Source organism: Apus apus, chromosome 3, assembly GCF_020740795.1.
Source record: "Apus apus isolate bApuApu2 chromosome 3, bApuApu2.pri.cur, whole genome shotgun sequence".
NCBI lineage: Eukaryota > Metazoa > Chordata > Aves > Apodiformes > Apodidae > Apus > Apus apus.
In genome coordinates this window covers 31,792,385-31,800,595 of record NC_067284.1, presented here as the reverse complement: position 1 = coordinate 31,800,595, position 8,211 = coordinate 31,792,385, and the positions used below count along the sequence as shown (strand labels likewise).

Here is an 8,211-nt window from a genome sequence, read left to right as displayed (position 1 = left end):
GAAAGATATTATTTTTACGTCACTGTTAATTTAGATCTGGAAAGCCTCATTAGGAGAAGTTTAGTTCTGTCTGCAGTAGAAAGTGCTACACATGCCATGCTTGAAACTGTGAGACATAAAGCTTATTATATAAAGACAAGACTCAAAAGCAAACCAGAAATGGATAGGAAATCTTGCTTTACTGTGTCATTTGCAGTGTCTGCATTTTAAGTATAGACCTTTTCTTAAGAAATAGGAAATAAATCAAAGAATATCTGCAGAACATGTCAACATTTGAATAAAGTTTTGTGTGTTTTATGCATACATTTTGCAGAACCTAGAAGAATCTCGTGCAAGACACTGAATCTCAGTGATCAGGCTTATACTACCTCTCCTTAAAGTCTGGCTTATTGTTTACCTGAATAACCTTTTATTTCTATGCACATCCTACTTATCCACTCCTTTTCCCCTTGCACTGTTAGGGTGCATTCTACCTTGCCTTAATTTGAAAAAAAATGAAACTTTTTAAGCTGGACAGGCCTCAGCACTTCTCAGGTGCTCACCTTCTCACATAACCAGCCTGAAGATGCCTTGCATGGCATGAGCAGCTCAGGACCCTTGGCCCTGGGAACAGCTGTCCCCTCATGAATCATTCAAAGGAGTGACCTGTGGTGATGAATGATCAGCTGCAAACAATGAATAACATTAAGAGAAAATAAATACTTTTCATTCTAATTTAATTTTTTTTCCTCCAGAAGTGGTGCAGAGCCCCAGGTGTCTCCATGGCAGGATAACTTCAGAGATGGTGGAACCTTGAAGTCCTGGCCACTGCTTTCGAGTGACTCCACAGGTCTTCTAAACCATTCCCAACAGGAGGAGGTGAAATAGCAGTGATGATAGAGTAAGACATTAGGTGTGGAACAGGAAACAGAAACCTGTTCATGCCTTTAACTTTTGCTCTATGCCCAGATTTTGGAAAATTCATGAAAAATTAAGTGGGTGACTATTTTCTGGCTGGCTGGGGAATGCCAAGTCACGTGTTGCTGTTTCTGCTCTTTGACTGGCTGCCTTCTATAGCTAATCAACACAGTGTCATTTTGAAATTCACATCTGGGAACTCTTTGAGCTAAATATGCACTTTTCATAAGCTCTGGCAACTGTAAAGCTCCAAATGTTTGAATATTCAAGGAAAATAAACACACATGCTAAGAACGTGACAAAACGAAAATCTGTGTCAAGTCTGAAAGAACACTCTAGGGTATCCTCTGCCCTCCTCTGCTTGGGTGTCTCAGTACCAGGAGTAGATGGCAGGAACGTGTGTCCCTTATGTAAGATGTGCTAGCAATGCCCCTGAACTTTTGGCATCAGTTCAGAATGTAGTGAACTGGATTGTGCCAGTTTAAATATATCTGGGCATTTTCCAGTACACTGCTCAGCTGTCTACCTTTCAGAGCCCTAGTTGGCATCTCAGTAAGCTCAGTCTGCATTTCTGTGTTTGCTAATGATACCAGGTTCTGTAGTGGGAAACTGGATATTACTATGTTGAGAGCATGGGACAGGGAAGTGCAAGATCCGAAATAATTTTTGGTGGCAAGTATGGCTTCCTGCAAATTCTGGAGACATTATTCTGGCTTTTAGTCTTTAGAGCAGACTTACAGACCCCAGTGTAACAAAGCACACTTTTAATTTTGAACATGTGAATAGTCACATGGCTTTTAGTGGAGTGAGGCTTTGATGTCTCTAGAGTCCAGCTTTCTGCTTGTATTTCACAGTGTCTCAGGATACTGAAGCGCAACGAAGTTTGAAGGCTATTAGGCAGAGTCACACAGTCATGGGTCAGAATGGCATACTTCTAAACACATTGTAATATTGTTTGCTTTCACTTGCACCAGAAACAAGAAGGTCACCTGCTGCTGACCACATGGGACTAATTCCTCATTCTGCCCAGTGGACTTTATGAAAACATCACAACTCTTTGCTTATATCAACTTTTTCTCCTTTTACAGTGTGACTGTATGGAGACATGCACAAAGGCTATGACAAGAATGGTCTTCAGTGATGCAACTTAGCTATAGGCAGACATAAAGGTCATTTCCTGCAAAGAGAATAACTTGAATTGCAACCTGCTCTGAGAATCTGCAGTTTTGCTATTCCACTGTCCTTGAAAGGATCATAAATAAGGTTCTTTAATAATAATCATAAAATACAAGGCAGACATGGTCCGTTCCCCACACATGATATCAAACAAAATGGTTAAGTCCAAATTCCTTATTATGGCCGAATCAAAGTGCCTGTCATGCCTTGACTATGTGGCAGAACATATTCTGAAATTAAGCTGAGTAGCTTAATTTCTAGCTGTGGATTCTATGGATCCTTATGTACTGCAAAAAGGCCAAAGCAGGGGAGGGGAAAGGTTAAAAAGAACAGTGCCCGTTATTTTGGGACTTCATTGTTTGTCCACGTTGAGGAAGAAAGGGACACCATTTGGCAGCATGGGGTGTCGCCACATGGGTTCCAGCTAACTATCATTATGTGAATTGAGCTGTAAGGAGAGCTGCCCATTGACCAACATTGATTGCTGTCCTCGACAGGTGCTAATATTCAGAGGGTAGATCACAGCTGCTTGCACAGGGTTCCCATTATCCTTTGCTCAGTATTGATTCTCCCTGTGGGATGTTTCCTTCCTAGCTGTGTTAATTTTCAAAGCACATATTTGCATTGGTCTGTGCTGAGAGGGAGAAGCAGAGGTGCCTTGGCTACATTTAATGGCCTCACCCCCTTCCTTTTCACACACTCCCAATCCCTTGAGTTTTTAGAGACCATGTCTGTTGGGATCCAAGTTTTCTCTAATTATGGCACATATTAAGGGACAGGCTCTATGAAGAATATCATTACTGCTCTTGTTATTGCTTCAGGTGCATTAAAAAAATTAATCAGAAAGTACACAATGGGGTTTTTGTTTTGGTGTGGGTTTTATTTTCTAAGCCTTTCTAAGCTTGAAAACTTGCTGCCTATGTGTAGAGCTTACACAAGTGTAACATGGAAGGGATGGGAAAGTAGTTCATGAGGTTGCCAGGGCAGACATAGTTTTGTCCTTTCAGTACTATTTTGGTGCTGCACACAGTTGATTAACTGATGGACCTCAGTTACCATCAAGCCAGAGTGGCAGTATAATACATAAATTTTGCATTGGATAACAGCAAAAGTATTCAGTAACTGAGGCTTTTGCTGCATTTTGGCAAGTATAATTACCTTGGTGCAAATGCTGCCTCCACATATGAAGAAATGTTATTAATTTTTTTCTCTGCAATATGGAAATGGAACAACTAATTTAGGTTCTCTGAACAAAGTATACCTTTGCACTGCGAAATGGATCCCAATTTCCAGTGCTTCCTTAAGGCATCTTTGTTCATGCAGTCTGCGTAGAAAGAAAAGGGTATATCTGAACCCAGTTAGCTCTAGGGCTGAAATAATTTGCTTGTGTTTCTGTAATCAATAACAAATGAAAGATGTATGGAATTATCTTCAACTACCCAGCTGAAATGACCAGGTCGTCATTTATAGGTGAATATCCTTCAGCATGGGACCAACACTTGGATTAAATAATCTGGACCCATGTCCCAACATTTGTGATTTCCTTGTAGAGTCAGCAAACGTAGTATTATTATAAAAATAGCCTTTCTTCAGGATTCAGCATACCAAGGTGTTACCTCACCGTAGAAGTACGAAGCCCCAAAGATAACATTCTAACACCAGGGATTTTCTCGGTTTTCTGTAGTATGGTTCCTATACTGCATGTGCACAGAGTTGGAATGGTGAAGTCCACAGATATGAATGTTGGAGTGTCCTTCTTAACCCTGGCATGTTCACAGTGCACCTTTTCAAAATGAAACATGGGTGGGTGAACTAGAAAAGGATGTGAAAAAACACAAAATAATGTACATTTGGGAAAAAAACTCACAAAAACCACCAGGTAGGGGATTTCAGCAGTATCTGAACAGCAGGCAGAGGATGTGTTCCTCTTTTCATTTTTCCACTGATGAAGTTGCTTTACCTTTAATGCACAACGGTTTTTGCTCATCTTGACTTTCCCAGGACTGCAATTGCTTCTGTGGTTGCTGGAGTGAGTAGCTTGTGCTGCAGTGCATGCAGGATTGAAAGAGGTGGTTTAATTCTCAGTTGCAGCACACCAGCTCATTTAAGCAGCCGTAGTGATGCAAGTGTGGACAAGGGTACAAGTCATCTCATTAACTGATAACTGCTGTATCCTGTTGGAGAGTGCAGACTTAAGCTACTCATGAAATGAAAAAAGCCAGCTGTTTAAGATCAGCTGGGACACTAATTTAAAAAGTAAAAGGAAAAAAAGAGAAAATCCCAGCCCAAGAGAGAGCCCAAATCTGCTCTTGCTTAACCTTGGGTAACTCAAGAGAAATGAAACAGAAATTAGTGCAGTGAAGTCAATGTAAAAGCAGTAAAAACAAGATCAGAATCTGTGCTCAAGAGAGACAGCATATGTGAATTTTGTAGGAAGAAGTGGAGTGGGGAAAGAAATGTTGGTAAGGAGAGGAGAAAGACAAGGAACATTTATTAACTGCTTATGCAATGCTCTTCCACCTTCCTGGGATCAGGAACGTGAAAAATTTTCCCATTATTTGTAATACTTTGAACAGTTGTTTCTCAGTCTGTTCAACATCCCAGTTTTGCCCAGGAAAATATCTCGGTTTTCTTTACTGGCTTTGTTTTGTGGGCCTGATTCTTTGCTGTGCTGGAAAGGTGCAGATTTGGTGCTGCTGATTTCAGACCTACTGCATTGCACTGATGGGAAGGAAGCAACAGGGGAGAAACCTAGGCCCTGTGTCTGGGATGGAAACTCATGAGTTAAAAAGGAACTATTTGGGGGGATTAGAAATGCAAAAAATAAATTAGAGTCTTGAGACTTAAAAGAGGCAGGTGAAGCTGAGAGACAGAGCTTTGTTAAAGAGGGTGGTGAGATAGTGTACAGTGTGAGACGGGAGTTAGCTGAAAGAGACAAAAATAATTAAATTTGAATAGAAGGCTAATTAAAAAATAAGAGGGAGAAAAGAATATATTAAAAATGAAAAAAGAAAATAGAAGGGAATATGAAATAAGAAAATGCAAGTACTGAGAGGTAAGAGATGAAGAAAAATATCTTTATCTAAAGTAATTGTAAGAAATAAAAAGCAGCAGCATTTTTATGGAAGTCTTTACCTTTGGATTGACAGTCACCCTAAAAGATCTTTGAGAAAAGTAATTCAGTTCAAATTTGACTCTAGTTAATTAGGACACCAAAGTAGATTACTGATTGGGGCAGCACTTCAATGAAGTTGTAGTGGAGTTGTCAATCAGTGCAACTGCAATCCAAACTAGATACCAACAACAAAAAAATAAAATAGAAGAAAAACAAAGAGTTTGATCTTGCTTCTGCTGAAGTTATTAACAAAAGTCATATTGACTTAAATGGGACTGGAAGGAGCTATCCTAAAGAAAAGCTTCTTATCTGGAAAGAGAACAAAGGACAGAGGTAAAAGTCAAAGAGATGATTTGGGCTGCAAACCATGAAGTGAAAATGGAAAGAGCTTCCTTCATACCAGGTCCTTGCTGATTCCTGGTCCATTGTGTCATGCTGCCTCTAGGTCAAGTGGAAAGCTAAGGATGGGGCTGTATTTTCACATAGTTATAAAATACCACCAGTTGGCAGGGATTCACAAGGATCATCGAACCCAACTCTTGACTCCACACATGGCTCAGAGGAGTGATGCTGAGCACAATACCTCTTGGAGCTACTTCAAAGGCGGTGCAGTTTACTCACCACCCATTATTTCAAGCTTTTCCTGAAAATGCAATTTAATCCCTGAACATTAAGGGGACAAAGAATTGCAAATGTGAACATGCAGGTTATTGTCCATGGACTGAGATGGAAATAATTACCTATAAAACATGTTATATACTGATGTCCTTACTAGTTACAGCAGTAATGGGTCTGGAAAGCAGCCTCTAGCCAAGATGCTGTTCAGGGCTCAGGCTGCTGGAAGAATTTGGTGCATACAGATCGTATCTTCTGTGTTTGCATCAGTTCTACTCTGGGAATTAAACTGCTCTTTTTCATCTTCACAAAGGTGTTGTGAGAATAAACCTGTGACATTTTAAGATAAAGTGATAAATGGAGCACAGTCATTCCAACCCATGGCACAGCCACACAGGAAATAAAGGTCTGTAGGTGGCTTTTGGACAAATCTTGTTCTTGTGCAGATGGATATAGCATGGGCTGTCTCAAAATTTCCTACCTGTTAGTCATTAGCTGCAGCTGCAGAGGTTTGGTGTTCAGCCCCTGCTAGCCAGGAGAAGCAGGGGCACGCTGTATGGCTCAGGTACAGAGGTGTGGAATAGGGCATTCTGACTGGAGGGAGTAGGGTGTACAGGTGTAATTCAGGATGTTATATAGCCCAATGAGTTTAACAGCCCTGCTTAATGACATCATTACCATATGACACAAACTCCCATTGAAATTAATGGTATTTCACATAATAAAAGTACTGTGCAAGTACTCGGTTATGTAGAACATTAATGTGCCTTTAAAAAGTCATAAAATAGGAAATCAATTTCTTCTCTGTAGTTATATTTGATGTGCGGGCTCATAATAGAAGCACCAGCATACCTAAAGATGGAAGTCCTTAGCTTCTGAGGTTCGTAGTCATTCATTCCCCATCATTTTAACCCTGCTACAGATTTTAAAATTAGTTATTTCATTCCTGTTTTCTTTTTTTGCCTGTCAAACATAGTTTCCCCTCGGGTTTCTCCAGTGCAACAGAGGACAACATAAATCTCTGTTTTTTTGTTTTCTTGTGTATATGCTTGACTCAAAAGTGAAGCTAACAATAAAGTATCTTTTGTTGTTGACTGAATTTAAAAAAACACAAAATGAAACATTTGTGCTCATCCAAAACAACATTTGTTTTTGTTCCCTCCACTAAACAAAACACCAACTCTTTAGACTTCCCAAATTTAAACATGTTTTCCTAGAAATCACTATTGGCAAGTATGTGAGCACACTGTTTTAAATTGTAAGTATTCGGTAGAGCATGGATATATTTAATAATACCTTTTCAGAGGGTTCTGTTCCTGTTTCTTGAACTCTTGTTCCTTACTTACTAGCACAAGATAAATGTGCTAAATCCTATGTACATTTCTTTGCCTTTTCCTTATTCCTTTGATATACCATTTAGGCTGGAATCAAGTTCTTTGTCTCTTTTTTGATACTTCTGCTGCTTTCTGCATAAGGTAGTGATTCCACATCTTGAGCACCATTTTTTCCCTTTTTGAGATTTTTCTGTACCTCTTTCCTCTTGGGTGACAGGCAAGTTAAAGGTGGTTCATCACTAAATCCCTTGAGCCAAAGTTGGTCAAATCATGGTTGTTAAGATCAGCAGTTCCTCAGGGCTCCTCATCTTGTGAAAACAGATGAGGTAAATTCACAGAAACATTTCACAGCCCAACAACTTTCTTTGTAACTTCATCAGTGACCAGAATTTGACCACTGTATTGGGGCATATTCACCAACTCATGGCAGGAGGCAAGGCTGCAGTGTTGTCCATCACCTATTCTGCAGATGTTTTTCTTAACAGAAAATTGAGAACTATACTGCCTATAATGTCAGAAGAAATGGGGACTCACAGAAGTATAAAATGACAGATATAACAAAATATATGCAGATACAATTCAATCAATGAATATTGCATGCTGGGTAGCTGGCATCATGTCACTCATGTGACAGAGCACACACTGTGATGCAAGTCACCAGTCTCAGACAGCTGGGCTATTGCATGAGTCTGCCCTATAGCCTCTGAGACAGTTCATTCCTGACACACGTAAGTGGAAGGGAAATAGTCGGATGTGGGGAAGGAAGACAAGAACTGCAGAACATGCAGCTAAATGCCCAGAAATGATCCCAGCAGAATAGGTTGTGATCAACTATGCTTTCAGTCTCATGGTGTAGTGCAGGACCATTGTATTAGTCCATTTTCAGTTATGTAATTGTCACTCCAGGTAACCTACATTTGCATAAAATTGGATGCAAAGACAGGAAGGATATTATAACAGAGAGAGAAAACATGCTGTAGGGAATTGAGGGGAGGGAGGTTAGTGCAGGAATTGAAAAAGTCAATGGAGACTGAAAAACTGATGAGGGGAGAAGGATCTGGGTTAAATTTTTCC

General features: G+C 40.0%; 1 long non-coding RNA gene across 1 annotated transcript in view; it reads left to right on the top strand.

Annotated features, from left to right (window-relative positions):
* The first annotated feature begins 742 nt into the window (after positions 1–742).
* The window catches only part of LOC127382621 (uncharacterized), a 60,492-nt gene continuing 53,023 nt past the window's right edge, over positions 743–8,211 (top strand). The window contains exon 1 of the long non-coding RNA XR_007889006.1: positions 743–880. This is a non-coding gene — a long non-coding RNA (uncharacterized LOC127382621). The remainder of the gene's footprint in view (positions 881–8,211) is intronic.